Source organism: Ambystoma mexicanum, chromosome 8 (assembly GCF_040938575.1).
Source record: "Ambystoma mexicanum isolate Mex_15411 chromosome 8, UKY_AmexF1_1, whole genome shotgun sequence".
NCBI lineage: Eukaryota > Metazoa > Chordata > Amphibia > Caudata > Ambystomatidae > Ambystoma > Ambystoma mexicanum.
In genome coordinates, this window is record NC_090929.1 from 806165457 (window position 1) to 806182201 (window position 16745).

A 16745-nucleotide genomic window follows, 5' to 3' on the forward strand; every position below is an offset into this window, starting at 1 on the left:
CGCCATATTGGAAAACATGGCTGACCAGATTTTTAGCTACCATTGTTAGTGGTCGGGGAAAAAGTTGATCTAAACCACTGCCACCAGCTATTTAAAGTAGGAAAAGGTAACATTTTACTGTTACATGAGTATTTTGACTCCGGGGAAGCTAAGCAACCCCTCTGGCACTCTTTAGGAAGATAGTGTGTGCTGGGTCAATACATTTAATAAGACTAGCAAAGCCAATTTAACTTTACATGCTCTGGGAGAAGGTAGTCAGTCCCAGAGAAGTTATTTAAACCTTGGGAGCCTGAAGGACACCCCTGTGCCACTGTACTGAAGGTGCTGTGTGACACCCAGAAAAAGATGATACCTATGGAGTTGTTTTAAAACTCCATAACCAAAGAACTCAAAACTAAAACACACACAAAATACATAGAAGAGTTGGAAAAAGGCTCACACGCTTCCCAGTTAAAAAAATCAAATCCTAGAAATCCAGCAAAGTTGCTGGGGGTCTCAAAAGGTAAGCGAAATGAGCACATTTTGATAATTCTCCCTGACATGTAGCTGTTTGGAAAACATAACAGAAATGTCTCAGTAGCCGATCTTTATTACAATTTATCATTTTACACATTAATTTGGCCCCGTGTTAAAACTAATTATGAACACAGACGTGAAACAATGGGAACACAGAGAAAACAACGTGGAAAGTAGTCTACAATTTGCTTCAGAGGTTAGTATGTTCAGCTCGAAATGGGATGCGGAAGCTGACGCTACAATTCGAAGAACACATAGATGGCATTTTAATTAAATATCAGCATTGAAGCTGGGGGATCCGAGTGGTGGCCTACATGCATCTCGATGCTGGACTGCCCATGTGCCCGGGACAAAGACAAGTACACACACAGGTTGTATTTGCGTGTCATTGCAATATGCCACAAAGAACAACCCAGTACAATACAACCCAGAAATAACGGTCTGCTAATGATAAGTTGACTCGTTGGTCTATAAAATCGACGAAAGTAAAACTTACATTATATTCGGCATTTCCATTCTCTTGGCGTAACACAGATACTCCGTTCAGATCAACGATTTTTCATAAAATGAAATTACATGTTCCTTTGTCCAGTTTTGGAATGGTGAACCTTATCATATTTTACGGTATTATACCCCTCCCTTCATTCATTCCTTTCGGAATCATCCCTTTCTCTCAAGGTCGGAAAACAATTGAACCTTATACTGTGTGCGATGCGTGGGCAAAACTTCAAAGCTGCTGACCTCCACTCAGAATGGGAGCCAATAGCCCTTCAGACCATAGTGGCATTAGAAATTGTTTGCTGCCATCCACCAATGGCGCTCGAAATTTCAAAGTGTTTTACTTGGTTCCTCTGGAGAACTTTGCATTCTCCCAGCGAATCACGTACACATTTTTCGCAAGGAGCAAGTCTCGAGCCCTGACAAAATGTGCTTGTATGAGAATGTCCGGCCAAGCCCTGCTGCAACCCCCTCCTGCCTGGCCGCGGTCCCCTGAATCCATGACCGCAGTTATATATTAGAGGCCTATAAATTGCACACGTGTGTTTGTACTATCCCACTTTGGGTCACTAGCGAGGTGAAGGGTGTGGGGGGGTCTTGCCCCTGAGGCAACCAGCGTGCGTCGGTATTGATAGCTCACAGGTCTGGCATATCAGAGCTAGAAAGGGGGTGGAGTGACATGTTAGTTTAGGGCAGAATATACTGTGACTGGGGTCTTGATTTATTGGGAGGCACTCTGGGGTGGTCAGCAAGGAAGGGTCACACTTCTGGTACATGAAAAGAATAGCTTTAGACCGGCACAAGGTTGAAAAAGCAGTAATTTTCCAGCAGCAGGGGTGAGAGGTGCAGGAGAACAATTGTTGAGATGGATTAACAACTACAAGTCATGGTTTCGCCTTGACACACACAGGATGGTGATCTCAGAGGAAGATTTAAATTAATACATTCTTATTTTGCAACATTTTGTCTCGGCGCATCCATGAGAAAGGGACTTGTGAGGCACAGGCGGAAAAATGTGGGCGCTGTGAGTGCTCGCTGTTCATGGCGCTGCTGAGGGGTAGGGGAAACTTTGCAATGACAGAATGCGGCCTAGTCCAAAGTTGGAGTCGAGGGTACACAAAATGGAGTCCAAGTGTGTCTAGCAATATCCCCACCTCTGCTTATGTCAGGACCTTCTGCCCCATGGCAGCAGAAGGGCAAAGGAAGCCCCCCCCCCAACAAGTGCAAGAGCAGGGTGTTACTTTTGCGTATAATGTATGGGGGCCGGGGGCTCAACCGACCCACTTCTTACTTACGTAAGCAACGACCCCCAACACATGACGAAATCAATATATTGGTCAGAGTGCAGCTGTTTCTCACCAACAACCCACTTTGATGTGCTTTTTTGCTCACAGTCAGTAGTTCTTGCGTGCCGAGTATCCTATCTAGCCTAGGTCTCATCCCTTTTGTTGGACGAGTAGTTATTCAGCTATATCAGCCGTCTCATGGGGAGGTCAGACCTCTTCTTACTTCCCTCTAACATACGGTGTTCCACAAGGCTCTGTACTTGGTCCTTTCCTCTTCTCTCTTTATACCTCACTCATCGCCCCTGTTATCTCCTCCTTTGACATCTCCCATCATTTTATGCAGATGATACTCAACTCTTTCTCTCTTTCTCCTCCTTCACACCTGACCTCCATCTTAAACTCTCCTCCTGTCTCACAGCTATCAAGAACTGGATGTCCTCCCGCTTCCTCTCTCTTAACACTGATAAGACGGAAGTCCTTTTCTTCCCTTCTAACTCACTTCCTCTCATCCCCCATTCATCCACGTTCCCCCCTCCAACCTCCCTATCCCCTCCCATGCTCATAATCTGGGCGTTATATTTGACTCCTCTCTCTCCTTCTCACAACACATTTCACTTACCTCTCGCTCCTCCCGTTACCACCTATACAACATTCGCAAAATCCATCCCTCCCTCACATTCCATGCGACCAAACTCCTTATCTCCTCTCTCATCTTTTCCCGACTATTCTACTGCTCCCCTTTATTCTTTGGACTTCCTGCATCCCAGCTTACCCCCATTAAATCCATTTACCACTCTGCTGTTCGTACTCTGTTTCCTTACCTCCCGTGATTCCATCTCCTCCTCGCTCTCTCATCTTCGTTGGCTACCTTTCCACTTACAGTTAAAATTCTGCTTTCTTTGCCTTGTTTTTAAATCCTTACATGGTCTTGCTCCTCCTTATCTCTCCTCCCTTCTCACCTTTTACTCCCCCTCACGCTCTCTTCGTTCTGCTGACCGTTTCCTCCTCACTGTACCTCCTTCCCCTTGTGCCTCTTCCCGGTTCCGCTCCTTCCAACTCCTTGCACCTCTTCACTGGAACGCGCTCCCTCTCTCAATCTGCTCTTCCACTACCCTTCCCTCATTTCGCATGTCCCTTAAATCCCTTCTCCTCCACTCTCCTCCTTGAAGATCTCCCTATTCTCTCTTCATCCCCCCTTCTCTCCCTCTTTTAACTCCTTAATCCCCACTCCCTTCTCATTCTCCCACCTTCCTATTCTTCACTTGTTCTATCCTTCTCTGTTCCCCCACACTAATCCTACTTCCTCTCCACTACCCCCCCCCCCAGTTAATTGCTTTTTGCACTATTTTGCTGTCGAATGATTCATTATGTAATTTTGCTCACATTGTTTATTGTTGTTCACTGTATGAGTTGTTCCATTGTACAGCGCCTTGGTATAAAGCACTCTATAAATAAACAAATCAATCAATCAGTTTGGGCAACTGTTTGGTAAGGCAACTGCAGAACCCCAAAGTTGCTTTCATACTGTTATCCATCTGGCCCTCCCACGATCAGTAAAGGTCCCAAAAATAGCTCGAAGAAACTGGGAAGTGTGAAAGCACAGAGTGACATTGTATGGCATTCGTAAAAATGGTACTTGTTGAAAAGGAAATTGACAAATAGGATAGATTTCAAAACACAAATTGGATGCTTTATTTGGACACTTCATATAAACATTGTTGATTAAAAAAAACAGATGGTAATCATTTGTACCTGGAAGTGAACTGTTCTACAAGCTCTGCTTTAGGTGGACAAGGTATGTTGGGAATGTTTTGTGACAATGTATTTGTCCTCGGAACAAAAACGGGCGTGATTCCGTGAGTATGTATCTCCAAGACAGTCATAATAAGATCTTTCACAAAATCGAATTCCATTTACTCATATATTGGCTTGACCACCCATTTTGCTTCTTTTCGTAAAGGCCATTGTGTAGCGAAGCATCCCAAAGTTTCCTGCAGTCCTCGATTGTTCACACCCTACATTATTGTTATGCGCTAATACCACTAGTAATGTCCTATATTGCATCCCGTCTATGCCGAAATGCAATCTCTTTGGCCTGTACGTTAGGCTCATTTTGTGGAACACCGCCAAATCTCTTGTGTGACAGAATTCTGAGAGTCCCTTCAGATCTCTTGATAGTTTTATCAAACACAATCTTCTCAAGAGCTTTGTGTGGAGGTGAAGATGGAATCAACCACCTCTTCTTTCGTTCCTGCTCCGGCGTCAAAGGGCCATGTGCACATTGGTGGAAATGTTGGTTTTCTGTCCAAGAGTAAACGTTGGAACAATGGTGCATTAGTGACTGCCATCTTTCTAGTAGAATTTCCACAGACCCATCATAAGTTTTAGAGCTCCACCAAAGATGGTTGCTGAAAGACTGGGGCCACTGTAAAATATTTTCAGAACCTTTTTTTCCCCTGCAGCTGAGAATTTTTTATTGATTGATTTGGCAACGTGCCATACATCAAATTGATGGCGAATATTTGGAAACTGCTCTCTCATTGTCTTGGCTATTGAAATGTGTCTGTCCGTTGCTATGAGGTCGATTTGCATTGCCCTCAATTGGAGAGCTTCCAGGGATTTTATAAAACCAAGTTTCTTCATGGCCACTGAGGATTTACATTCGGTCACCTGCACGACCACCAAACTCACAATTTTTTAGTTTCCATGTCCTGAAAGTGATATGTGCAGTACTTTGCTGACTGTCCATCGCCAGCTAGCCTTAACCGTTTTTCAGAGAATGTACTTTGAACAGACATTTGTTCAATTTTCCAAGCTTCGCTAATAGCAGGAAACAGATATTCATGTTGATATTTTTTAGTACTGCGTTTTAGAAAGGAACTGGAGTCCCACAAATTGACAGAAACTGGACAATTTACCGAAACTAGAGCCACTGAAAAGTAAAGCAGCTGCACACAGTAGATTTCCAGCTGGCAGTTTCCCCAACATCGGTTGAGCGGACCATGAACATTTTGCATGGAGCATTTCACAAGTGGCTTGTATTTTGAGGTTACTGCCTTGTGATACACGAGTCACATTCACCAATGGCTTCGCCATAGCTCCCCTCTCACTGGATGCATACATTGAAGCATCATTATAATCTCCATCAAGCAGCTGTCGAGTACAATGTATTTGGGCTCCTTTATTAGACTATCATGCTGCCTGAATGTTGCTTCTGACCTAACTGTGGTTGACATATCAGTCCAACTGTAGTCGAGATCTTGTTTAGTTCCTCAGTCAATTGTGTTGATGCTTCAGTCTCTATTTCAGCTTCTGCTGCTTGAAAATGAATCAGAGAAAACATCAATGTCAATTGTTTTTTGGGTGGCCCTGTTTTGGCAGGTGTCGATTGTGTCAAGTGGTCTGCGTGTAATTCTAAAGCATCTTCATTACATTCAGTTTCATCTTCATCTGGTGGAGTTCTCGCATTGTGGCAATGGTCCAACAGCACTTTGCTGGCTTCACCATTGACATTCAATTCATGTTCTGGCCATTGGGGCAAAGCCTCTCGAGGCTGCTTATTGATTTGAACACGCTGCACCTCAAATAATAGTTATGGTCAAATCAGTTTGGCAAGCAGTATCACTGATTTCTATAGCTGTCTTTGTCTGCATAGTTTGTACACCATCAGGCAACTAGAAGACAGGTTGGAAAAACATGTTCAATGTAAATCCAACATACAGTTTATGGCACTTTAGATTTTTTTAAAAAGCATGTTATAAAGGCACCCGCACAAAACACTGTTTGAAAATGAAATCGTTTGTAAATTACCATAGCTTTCTTGGTTTTCTGTGAAACCTTCTTGTTCTTTACTGTAACAACTGCACCAGCAAGCTGGTCCACTGACTCAGATCCACGTGCCTCCTCTTCTATATCCCGATATTGTATAGATCCCTAGAAAAGAGTATCTATTAGAAATAAGTAATTCGTATTTGAAATCAAATTATTCCATCGCACATGGCTTACACAGATACCCTCGTACACTTAGTCAAAATATACATTTCGAATTTCACCTGATTTGATGGCTCGTTTACTCGATGAAAGATGACTGTGCAAAACCCACTGATTGAAATGGTGCCCTGAAGCAATTTTCAAAAGATGCTTGTTTATAATAATGTCAATGTCTAATGGTATCAGATCTAGGACCAACTTTCTTTTATTGGAGGGAACTGTCAGTACGCATCCCTCTGGCTCTGTATCAGCTCCGAAGGATGATGTAATTAAAGTCGAAGTGCCAGCATCACCCTGTAAAACCGTACTTGTTTTAGTATGGATGAAAGAAAGTGAAATTGAACACACACAATGTGATGCAGACAATGGTACATCTCAATAGAAACCCATAAATGAAACATTATGTAAACAAACAACAGGATACGTAATTGATCATATTATCTCAAAATCCATGCATAAGACATTTCCGGAACTGAATAGCTAAATAAAACTACTTGATGTGCACTCGAAGTTGTTGACTCCAGTAAAGACATGGATGCAGAATCTTGCTTATTTATATTCAGTGCATTGTCATGGAGTTGTAAAGGGAAAATTAGATTTGATTTAGAAATGCAAACCTAAAAAATTGACGTGTAAAACAACCGATGACGAAAAGATCCATGGGCACTATACCATAGTTGTCTGTGCCCATAAATCATTTTCTATGATGCTCCTAAAACCAAGCACAGATGTTTAGCAAAATGTGGTTTAGTTATAAAGCAATACAATCTTGTAAATATGAAAAGCATTATAAGGGACATTTACACCTAAAACACCACTCTATCCATGTAGTTACCTGCTCAGTACCCCAAGGCCTACTGCTAAATCAGTAACCGTGAATCACCTGAGGCAGCGTGTGCATGAATAGTCGGAATTGCTTGTGGAAGCTATTTACGAGACGTTCTGAGTCGATGCTTCTTTGTGTATTGCGATTGGTCATACATATTTGTGGCAAAGTGCAGCCTGCAGATGTGGCATCGATCACCCCTCGAGTCCCCCAAGACTTCATGGGCTCTACTTTCAAGCTCTTCCGGCACAAATCCGCTATATCTAACCCATTCTCTTATTAGATCTATATTCCTCGGGAATACATTCATTGTAGTGCCTTTAGGTTTGTTATGGGTCTTAGAGCGGCAACCGTAAACCGTACATTCAGGCATTGTTGCAAATTCTGCAAAACATTATTAGATAATTACTTTGCATAAAAGAGTGAGAAAGATGGAATTATATCATACATTTTCCTATGCAATCTGTCTTGGTCACCAAAGCAAAAACCGATGTAGCGTAGCCAGCTGTATTAAAGGATAACTTTCATACACAATTCATTGATGTGACGCAAATCGTAACATATTACTTGTCCCTTGAATGCACTATCGTGCATCAAAAGGAAACATGCTTATAGACACGGTCTGCGAAGGATGCAATTCGATCCCAATTGACACTGATGACAATTGCTATATATCGATAACATAACAAATTAAACTTAAATCAATGGCAATGAGATGAATGAACATTACACTACTGGGTACGGTCATTCGAAATAGATAGATAGATAAATCTAGGAGATATGAATAGGTGACCTACCCTTACCTTGACCAACAAGCAGTTAGATTCAGCAAGCAGGGTAGTTAGTAGCAGGAGAACAGGGAGATGTTCTCAGGTAGCACGTTCACGAGTTGTCTTGCAGTGCTCAAAGATGTTCTCATGATAAATATGAAGTGGTTTATAAAGAATTAGAAAAGTGGGTGTGTATGTGAATGAATGATGTGCATATGACGTGGTCTTATGTGGATAGCAGGGGCGCGGCCTGCTTCAGCTGATCCTACCTGGAGACACGGGGTCTGAGGAGGGCATGTGAACAATGACCCCTGTGCATAAAATACCTTTGAAGTGTACATGGTGTTTGGCACCTTGGCCGTTCCAACCCTTGCCAGCCCCCTTTGGCAGTGCACATCAACTGGTGCCAACTGCCTTTGGTAATGGAGGGGGATGGATGGGCCTGAGGCGTGCAGGAAAGGGCCGGAACACTGCTGAATGGAGACACACTTGATCCACTGAAAAACTGAAACAACCACTGATAAAAGTTCAGTTGTGTTTTATTTTGTTGCTGATTTTGATGGCACAAATGTACTACACATTAAAAACTTCTGGTTGCAGCACAGTGTGGGAAAATCCCCTGTACTGACCGCTGTCACTGGGGAAAGTTTCTCTAATGGCACCAACAACACAGGCGGGTATTACTCGTCGCACACGGTGTCCAAGCCTCCCATTAAGCCACCATGAAAACGAACGATAGGCCACCAGCCTGTACCACCTGTGAAAGAGAAAGATACAAACTGTTTTTAAATGAACAAGATAAGTGTATTAAACCTTAGTTGCCAATGACAAATCTTGTATCCAATGGCATTGTTGACAGTACAACTGTTACCTAGACACTGCAATATTGAACAACTATGCATTCCATTACATTTGGGACGAAAAGAAATATTGCTTCATGGCTGTACGTGAAATAGAAATAAGGAGACCACTATGATGTCCCCGAATTGCGAGTGATGTATAGAATTGCAAGACTGCATTCGTTTGGCATTGATAGATCAAAGTTACGACAATATAGGAGACAACCATGAAATGGTAGTGGCCTAAGTGACATCACAACTAGAGTACACTTACTCGTTACTTGGATTGCGAGGGCAAACTGTTGCTCGAAGTTCGTGCATAAGCACCATCATAATCCTCAACACGGACCGTATGAGGCAGGCTGCCTTGAAGTCTGGCAGCTCGGTAAAGCATTGCGGCCGTAGCTCGCCTTCCGATATGTAGGCCAAGCATCCAGAGTTTTCTCGGCAGTAACAGTTCTCCTCCTCGGTTGGCATTAGCGCGCACCGATTGCAGGTACACCAGGTGGAAACGCTGTCCATGCGAATAGGCTCAGGCTCTTGATCTGTTGAATCATCCTCCCAACTGTTGTCCGAAGCCCCATTGATTCTGCATCTTTCTCTTTAAAGTAATTTTGCCTCGGAATACTCCGGCTCGTACTGGTAGGGCTGTATTGTTGCCATTAGGGTGCAAAAAAATAATTGCTAGTAATGGTACTAGTATCTGATCGCACGGGCTACAAGCAACGAAGGTACCTGACCAGAGCAGAGAAACGAGGCACATAATACTAAAAAAAAAGACAGTGAAAGGAATGGAAAAGCAAATCTGATGTCTGTTGAGAATCGGTCTATTTATACTTACTGAGGAAAGAGAATGTTGACACGAGACGTGCATTGGCGTTGTGACATGGGCAGTACGTGTCTAGTGATATCAGCCTCAGGGGCGGGGGATATGATTTAGTGCCACCAGGGCATTCCACCTTGGGCGGTGCGGCAACGGATCGGATTATCACAAGATGGCCACGCCCTGCTACCTGATTTCACATGTGTACAAAAGAGGCAAACTACATTAATGTGCATAGGAAATGTTTGTACGATCGATCAATGTATGCTTAAAAACACATGCCGAACCCTCGGGACAATAATATTTTTGAGCGCACTATTCCTTTAAAACCATTCATAAACTTACACCTGAAGAAATGGGTCTGGGGAGCAGGAAGAAGTTGACATAAGGAGGTTTGAAACCTAGAACTACTCTAAGAAAATTCTTAACGATGCTTCCCCACCACATACTAATACTTTTCTGGACTACAGTGTTTCCACCAGATGGCATTATTTCCTTTTCTGAGGTACAGAAGGGGGAGCTTATAAGCTTATGATTCCAATGTCTTCCTCCACTGTGTTAGTCTTTACAACCAAGAAAATCCCAGAGGCCTTCGATTCCTTTTGACCAGGTCCACTAGAGAGCATGGACTCCCCATTTAAAAAAAAAAAAAGAAATGTTTACACCTGAGAAAGAAATTGAAAAATAATTGAATTAGTGCATTGAGAGCAGCCATATGTGCAATAAAATTCAATTCATAGGCTTTATTTCGACAGTAAGTCATTAATGCAACACTACATAAATACATCTCAAACAGTGCAATACAGTCCTAAGAAAATTCATCAATGCATTATAGCTAAAACAATTAAAAAGGCAGGGGTTTTACACAACATCCCAACAGTAAATCAAACAATGCTTGCCAGGGGTAGATGCGCTGGCTCTTCAGACTTCTTCAGGTGGACTCTCCATGCCCAGCTCAAATAGTTATTAGTCGCAAAAACAGCTAAAACATCTGTGGTGTCCAAACCCTTAACCTCCTACAGCCACAGTTCAAAAATAGCCTCTTCAGGAAGTGTTTCCTCAGCGGGTTAGTCCTGGGACAGAGTAATAAGTAAGGTTGGAGATCTTCAACAGCATGCATGTTAGAGGAACAGTGTTATTCAATTTATGTAGTGGTGCAGCTGTGGGCAAAATCCCAAGACAAATATTTAGGCATAACATATATTCCCTCCTGGAATGACGCTTCGCAGCTAACCCGCTTCTTAATTGCAAGATACCGGGCCACCGACTCAGAGAGCCTGGATTTGATCAGGATATCGCTCTCCACCTTGATCCCGCTGCACTATTTATCACTTCCTTAGATACAGATCTCATGAGGAAAGGGGTTGACCAATATTTCCCAAGATCCATCTGACCCAGAGTGTTTTTTACATCGGAAACCTATTTCAGGGAACTACTCCCTTGCTGGGAAAGAACATCCAGAAGTGTCGATTTGTATTTACAAAGCTTATCATTTGACCATGAGCGGGCCCAATACAAAACAGGACGAAGTTTACAAATTGACTCAACTCCTTGCAAGCCAGTCTCAAGCAGCAATGCCACAATCTAATACAAGACATGTAAGGGTGTGATTCAACAAAAGAAGAAATAGTCCCATGCAAATCAATGTATAAAAGCGATCCAAGACAATTTACAATGACTGTAGATGATTCCAGAATACAGCCAATGCATTCACTGGGCATGTTTAGGGACAATCAAACCAGTATAGCCTTTGAAACACAATTTACTTGATGTATAAGCGCCTTACAAATGCACAATAAATAAATAAAATTATTCATTTCCTCCATGTCATTTGCATAAGTCAAATCTTTGAGTCACCTTGTATATTAGGGATATGGGGTCATCCACTTTTCAGAATACATTGTTTAACAGTAGAGGTTAAACAGTTTGTGCATACATTTAGAGATCTAGCCTAGATTTTCAAAAAGGTACTTTGAAGGCGGCTGAGTATTCAGCATTATCAAATAACATTGCTGCAACCTAATGCTAGAATTGTACAAATTGGGGACACGAAAAATCATAAGCAACAAGTTAGCTTTTGGATCAAGGTGTATAGGACACACATTTAACTCATTAGAAGTTGTTTTTAAATTTGTTGGGTATAGTCCATAAGCACTTTAAACTGAATCAAACAAAAGCAGAAATTTAGTGTCGCGTCCTTGGTCAAAAGACAATATCTCTGCCAGCTTTCATCAGGCATGGTGACGCCCAAATCCTCATCCCAGAGTATCCGTACTTTCACTTGTAATATGGACAGATTAGATTGAATAAAATGATACAATGAGAATATTAAATGTCTGACATTTTCCACAAACCTAATAAACTACAGGACTTGATGGGATCTCAGTTCCTTAGGAGAAATGCCAATGTTGACTAAATGCAGCTCCCATGCAATAGTACAGAAGCCTGACAATAGCCTGGCAATAGCCTTAGTCTCTTTTGCAGGTTTTCAAAATAAAATGGACAAAGTTGCCTTTTGGGAGCATGTCGCAAAGAGTGATGTGCGTGTCCTGTCCCACTTTTGGTGTACCAATGGGTCTTACTTGGGAGTGAATTCAAGAAAATTCTAAAGACCTAATCTGCAGTTATGAGGTCTTTCAGTTGCTGCCAACTTAGTCAGTGCAATATTCTAACTCCGGCACCAATGCAGACAGGATCAAAGAAGAACAAATCTTCATATTTAGTAGCAAAGATAACACACTGAAGTCGAATGGGTAAGCCACGTTTCTTTAATTTCCAAAATGGAGTGACCGGATCAGACATGTATTAATCTGCAGCAAAACAGCCTTGTGAAACTAAACAATGGAGTTTAAAATCTGGTACTGCTGTACCTCCTAGGGAGTCTGAACAAACAATGCAGGGCCGTACAAGGCGGGTTTGTCCTGAACCGCTTACAAAATGATGTCATGGAGCGCAGAGCTTCAGTGAAGGATTGAGCGTGCCAAATTGGAACATTGGAGTAACAACGTAATATTTTAGAAGCAATAACCATTGTCATCAAAAAAACATGCCCAATTAAGGATATAGAAAGTGAAATCCAACATTTTAACTTAACCGATAAATTTGTAAGATACTTGCCAGGATTTACGACGTATAGTTCCTGACTATTTAGAGACACAGTTACCGTATATGAGCGGGTCCAATGGAAGCCCTCTAATTCAGTGGGTTGAAGGATGGCGTCCGCCAAATGAAAAATTCAGACTGTTCAGTGGTTTAAAGTTGGCACTAGCATTGCAAATGAATAGAAGAATACCAACCTTCTAAAGTGAGATCCAATCCGGGGAGCCAGACCTATGAAGTCCTTCCATGGTATAAATTAAAGATGCAAGGTGGTCATCTACCGAAGCGAAAAGCAATGGTGTAAGTGCGCACCCTCGATGAGTAAAGTGGCAGGAAGGAAGGGGGATCTAATAGCATTCCATTTGTCAATACTCTGCCAGCTGTAAAAGAATATACAAGGTTTACACAGCTGATAAAATACAGGCCAAATTTGTGCAGCAAAAATAAATCACCAAGAAACCAAATCAAACTTTTTCAGCATGCAGCATGGCTGCAATAATCACCACGCGATGATTATGATAGGGTTGGCCTGCAATGATTAAGCAATGTGGATCTGTACGTGATGAACTGTACTGATCAGGGTGAACAAGAAGCAACCTTAATAGCTGCAAGTATATGAGCAGAAATCTTAGTCTCTCACTTTATTAAAGATACTGCAACGTAGTAGCCATGATGAATAGGATTGTTGTTTGATTTAAGGATCAGGGTGATAATTGCTATTGAAAGAGAAGGAAGGGGCTATCCAAGTAATTTCCCAACTATTCTATCGAACCTGGCTTCCTTACTCAACGGAAGATAGTCTGTTGCTTTAATTACCTCATCAAACATAAATCGAGTTCCTACAACAGAAAATAGTGGCAGGTGATAATGTCAGAATCTGTATTTCTACCAGAAAGTTACTGACATCCGGTGAAGTTGCTATAATGATTGGCATACAGAGAACTATAGAGGACTAACTGATGTCCATGGGGCAATATGATAAACATCAGTGTGTTGAATAGAGTGAATACATGTTAAGACTTTAGTGTGCTAGAGATATTTCCTATCTTGCTGATGGTTTTTTGGCCCTTCCGGGCCCCTGATTGTGATTCTACATCATACCTATAAGGTGTTACCAGCAAATTCCAAAAGACTTGTCAGTTGGAAGGAAGAAAAGGGGTCTGCAATGCAAGAGGAGATTAGATCATATTATCCTCCTTTGATGGATATATGGGACCCATCAATTCTACCGAATTTGCTAATGATGGCCTACTTGTTAGTTATGCCCAACATTGCTAGTCTGGTTTGAAGTGAGAAAGACCGTAACCTGAAACCATCAAAAGTTCTTGATTTGATGTTAATTGTTGCAAGGCAAAAAATAAACTGCTTACTACACTGAAGTCCAGTGATTCCCCTAGGGTTGGCATTGCAATGGCACATAAAGAATTCAAGAGGGTCATATCTACCAGGAAAGCATATCTAGACCAGGGAGCCTGGGAGGATTTATTACTGGACGTTAGCCAATTGGATAATCCGTAACAAAGGTGCGGTAAATGTATCTGAGTCTGCTTGGGTGGACTACTTCAGCACCCTTCATAAGACGAGGGCAATGGAAAGGTAAGTACCTACTAGCTCTGTGATGCCGGAGAGTCTACATATGGTCACAATGTCACTAGCAGTACATACTGCTCCGAACAAACTAGCAATAGGTAAAGGCTCCGGACCAGATGGAATCCCTGTGGACTATAGAAATATACGCACATTTTGTGCTCTGCTTTGAACAGTCCTCTTGAATACCTTTTTGAAAAGCTTAATAGCGATCCTGAGTCCTGGAAATCTTTTTATCCAATCTAAATGAAAGGTTGTAGACATTTGCCAAATTCATAAAGGCCCATTTCTCTCCTGGATTCAAAGTTTAAGCTCCTTGGAAGAGTCATCCTGGTTAAACTTCAAGCCTGGATTCCCAACGAAAACAGTTACTGGGCATTAACGAACAGGCCTTAAACCTTTATTTGGTAGTGGCCAATTCACTATGGTTGAAGGAGAGATTCTACCATGCATTTATGGATCTCAAAACGGCATTTGATAAAGTTAATAGAAACAAACTATGGGATTGTCTGAGAGATAATTGCACGTGAATCATCAAAATTATAGAGCATACGATCCCTAGAGCCCCGAAACTGCTATTGCTGGCGGTGGAAGATGAGTGAGCTGTCGAGATATGAAAAACTGTTTCTGTTTACCACCACCGCACTGATAAAAAGGAACATTGCGCAACTATGGGGATCTGAGGTGTCGCCGAGCTATGATCAATGGGTGACAGATGTGGATATTTGTGTTGCAATGGAGCGCAGGGTGTATACAGCCAGAGGATGCCCGCTGAAGGTGCAAAAAATATGGCAAAGATGGGAGGACGCCCACTAAAATACAGTATGCAATGGTTGATCAAGCTGACTGACTGGGGCATACCTTGGTAACCTTACACATTCACACCGAGGGACGGGGCACAACGTTCTGTAATATGTAGACCTACTTTCGGCCATTTGTATGTTCTCGAAGGTAACTGGACAATGACCTTCCATTTGTTGTGTGCTTGTATTTGTTTGTTTTTAAAAATCAATAAAATGTTTTATCCAAAAAAAGAATTATAGAGCATATGTGCATAGTGGAGGGGGTGGCCAATGCACACCAGGCTCTCAGTGCAAACTAGCATCAGGCAGGGATGTGCTCTGGCCCCCATACTAGTTTCACTTTGTCAATCGATCTATAGAAAACTGATTTCATTTTGGAAAGAAGTCGATTTGCATTTTGAATTATGCAAATGAGACAGTTTTGTTAGCCAGAACACCTCAGGCTCTACAAACACTAATCGTTCTCTACACCAATTTGATGAATGATCTACATCTAGTAATAAGTGTTTCCAAATCGGCAGCAGTGATGTGCCCAGTGAGTTAACATAAATGGCTGGTTAGTCTTCACCTTCCCTTTAAAGGGAGCCACGTTGGCTATGACCACTTCCTATAACAATCTTAGCACGACCTTTACACCATCCATGTTGGGCACAAAACATTGTTTCAAACAACTAAACAGAATGGTACAGGCTATTGGCGGGGCATTTCATTTCACCAGTACCTGCAAATGTTAGCCTGTTAACTTAATGTTGAAGATCTCTTCGTTCAAAGTCAAAGCCGCTGTCAAATATGCATGGGGATATGGGGCTTTACTAATTTAGCCCAGTTACAAATACAGGAAAATAAGTTCTTAAAACAGTTTTTGGGCTTACCAACCTCTGCTGCAAATTTTGCAACACATTAGGAGTTGGCTCTACTATACTTGGAAGACAAACTTTCACTCGTGCCAATGTCACTTTGGTTGCGAATATGGTGTAATGACAGAGCTGTATTGATTCAACATATTCTTTATTTGATAGATTTATTTCATTTTCCATAAACAGAATAAGCAATTACATGAAGTGTGAACCACGCATATTTCAACAGTAATAAATATGAACAAACTAAATTGCGTGAAACCCCTCTCCCCCAGCCCACAATAAGAGAGTATACGAAACTACATACACACTCGCACACCACTAACTACCCAGCTACTAATCTTCCTACATATCCTAAGTCATGTTTGTACTCAGTAAAAAATATTTTGGCTATTTCTTTTTTTCTCAGGAACATAAAGATTCTCTCTTTTTATTATTTGATTGAGTTAACATGCAACTTTACAACAAGATATTAGATATATAAATGTATCAAAGTAAAAACAAGATGACAAAAAATGAGTAAAAACAAAAGGGAGAGAGGGGATACAAAAAAAGTCTTACCTCAAAGATAAGGAAAAGAGAGAGATAACAGAGAATTTGAAGGAAAGAAAAACTTTAGATATTTAAACGAAGAATAAAAAACCAGTTATATAAAATCATCAAATCTACAAGAACTAGTACATGATTTTGTTGCTGGATTAAAAGTATGAATAATGTAAATAATGAACAAAGTCCATGATATCTTTTCGAGAGTCGCGGTTGAGTAAGGTTATCAATAAGCATCGGATCCTTCTGGTTTTTTAGGAATATAGTAGTAGGATTCATTAGTTCACGCGAGTGGTCGTGTTATC

At 41.6% G+C, this 16745-nt stretch overlaps 1 protein-coding gene across 26 annotated transcripts in view; it reads left to right on the plus strand.

Moving 5' to 3' along the window:
- CAMK2G (calcium/calmodulin dependent protein kinase II gamma) overlaps positions 1 to 16745 on the plus strand; it is a 2374050-nt gene that overhangs the window by 1940638 nt on the left and 416667 nt on the right. The window lies entirely within an intron of this gene.